Source organism: Pyxicephalus adspersus, chromosome 1 (genome assembly GCF_032062135.1).
Source record: "Pyxicephalus adspersus chromosome 1, UCB_Pads_2.0, whole genome shotgun sequence".
Taxonomy (NCBI): Eukaryota; Metazoa; Chordata; class Amphibia; order Anura; family Pyxicephalidae; genus Pyxicephalus; species Pyxicephalus adspersus.
In genome coordinates, this window is record NC_092858.1 from 143,460,747 (window position 1) to 143,463,791 (window position 3,045).

The window sequence follows — 3,045 nt, forward strand, 5'->3', positions numbered from 1 at the left end:
ACCCTGCAAATTTTTTTATTTTTTTATTTTAGAACAGAAATCTTCAGCACGGGCTGCGACCACACACTGGGACTTCATATATCTTTATGGGGCTGTTACCAAAAGGTGCCTGATGAGATTGTACAGTCAGATTGCTTAAGGTGATTGTAAACTACAGCCAGAATGTAATAAGTACTGTTGTAAGCTTTTGTTTTGACACCTCTTTTCACTTCTCGATGGATACTACCGGTCGACAAAAAGACAAAACTATTTCAAAGGCTTTCCCTAGATCACTTCAGCAACTTGTAAAAAATAGGGTTCCTCCTCACCCTACAAGTTAAAAAGAGTAGCTTTACGGCACATCATAACTTCATTGTTTTTTGGGATTCATAATATTATGACTCTTTAAATATTTCTGTACACTAATTTTGAAAGCCATTTCCTTCTCATTTTTCCTTGCCTCCCTGCCTACCACCTTAGAGCCCCCAGGACCACATTGTTGCCTTCAACTTTATTGGTCAATTAGAAATTGTCAGTAATTTATTTAATAAAGTGAATCTGTGCCAAGACTATGGACAGTAAAGTATTTACATGTACTGTACTGAACTTCCAATAGAAACCCTCAATAATCTCTGTAGCTATAGTCTTTCTGGATGAATCTATCTTTACATTTAACATCACATTACGGCTTCATAAGCTTCAATGGTAATGTTTCTACTCTTCTCAAGACACAACCACCTAGAAATCTATGGGGCTGTAACGCTCAAGGGCAACCAGGACAGGGACAGGAACATAGGAACTGTGACCATCAGGTTTTGATAGGTATGCATCTATGGAGGGGTTGGGTAGGTTAGAGGAAGGGGCCAAACAGTATAACTTCATTATGATTGAAAGTACAGTTATCCTTTGAAACACATAAAACAAGGGTCTTGTATAACATCTATAGATAATATATTGCAGTTCTACACACTGAACAATGTACGTCTTTATAGACATTTTCCTAGAATGGCACATAATAAAGGCCCTTCATTGAAACACATCATTGGCCCCATCCATTTTCAAAAGGAAATGAACATGACACAGAAAATCATTATGGTCCCAACTCTTTTGAATGTAATGGACTCATGGCCAAAGCCTTGTAATCACGGGCTGCCTGTGACCACAAATGCATGAAATATTTAACACTGTTGTTATAGTCACCTCTGAAAGGGTCAGCTAAGCAGTGAAAGGTCACCGAGAACAAGCGCTGGAACGTGAAGAGAAACAAAACGATGTTTTCAGTGACAGATAAGGCCAACCAAGCGTAAAATTATAAATTTGGAAGATGTCCAGGTCTTATTCAGCAATGGTTTGGGAGAAGTGGTATGATTGTTTATCATGACTCAAATAAATTACATCGTTATTTTCATGGAAAACCTTCTGTTAAATAAACATAAATTATAAATAAATAACGTTTGTTTTTCACAAAAGTATGGTAACTTGAGCTTATCAAATTGTGCTACAAATAAATGCTCAATAAAACCTTTTGTAAGTTTACAGATCTTAAATGAACTTTGATTTTTCCCATTTAGGACAAAGTGGCAGATGCCCTTCATTATTATATTTGACAGTGGGAGCTGGAAGCCCTAATCTTAGGGTATGTACACACGTTAGATTTTTGTTGTTGGAAACATTTTATCACAAAAGACTGAAAGATGAATGAACAAGCACTGTGCATACAGCACTGTTCTGCTTTATGGAGGGGGGGGGGGGGGGGAATGAGTGAGCAGCACCCCACTGCGCTCTCTCCCCTTCACTTCCATTGAGGTCGTTCGTCTTCTGTTGTTCATGGATCCACCAGTATGGATCCATGAATGATGTTGGATGACCTCTGTACACATGTCAGATTCTCATTCTCACCCTGAGGCTCGTATTGTCCAAGAATCATCAGACGTGTGTACTAAGCCTTATGTAAGGCCAGGGTTGGATATGGTTGGTTGTTACACAGTAATGATTTTTTTCCACTTTCTATTGTAGAAGTGTTTAGACCCGGTGATTGGCTGCTCATATCTTTAAACTGCCTCCAAGCAGAACATTCAATGCATCCTTATACTTAAAAAAACAGGGATTTCCAGCGGAGTAATGCAGTGGGGGAAGAGCATTTAATTAGAACCCTGTTTCTCCAAAAATAAGACCAGCCTCGAATTCAGGGTTTGGAGAGTTATGGTGATGTTCCAGAAGATGATGACATGACTTTATTTGTATTAAAATGTTGATTTTTGTGTTCAAAAAAAAAAACGCCCCGCCCACGCACCTCTATCCTATTCCTTTCGGGTTTATACCCAGAGCACTTTGGCTAGTGGATTTCAAAGGGTTTCATGAGACTTAAAAACTTGATAGATGTACCATCTGTACTTACCTGGGAATATCTCTCCAACAAATGAAAAATACCATCTAGGGAACACTTTCGCTATAGACAATTTATTACATTATTATTATTATTATTACACAGTATTAATATAGCTCCATCATATTACGCAGCGCTGTAAAAAGTCCATAGTCTTGTCACTAACTGTCCCTCAAAGGAGCTCACAATCTAATGTCCCTACTAAATTAAACTCCTTTGTTAACAATATTATCAAACGGGTTCTGAAACCTTTGCGATCATCCCCATTTGAGAGCACCTGTTCATCTATAGCTACCACAAAGGAGCAAATTTCCATATTTTATTCAGCTCTGGTGTCCCCAACCAGTAAACTCAAATATATGACAGACTGGGAATCTGGACTAGGATTATCACAGGATTTAGAGGATTGGTGTGATTTGGCCTATTCTCTATCTAAAGTTTCCTTGAATTCTGCCCTGGTAGAGGCCAACTAAAAAGTAATGTTTAGGTGGTATTTAGTACTGGAAAGGTTGGCTAAATTTTTTCTGTCCGCTTCCCCACTGTGTTTCCCGAGCTGTGACTCTAGAGGCTCCACGATACACATCTGGTGGTCATGCCTGATCGCTAGGCATTTTTGGAAAGAGGTGTTCAAGTTCATTTCCAGTTTGTACAAGTTTGTAAAAAGCCCTAGTGAATTTTTT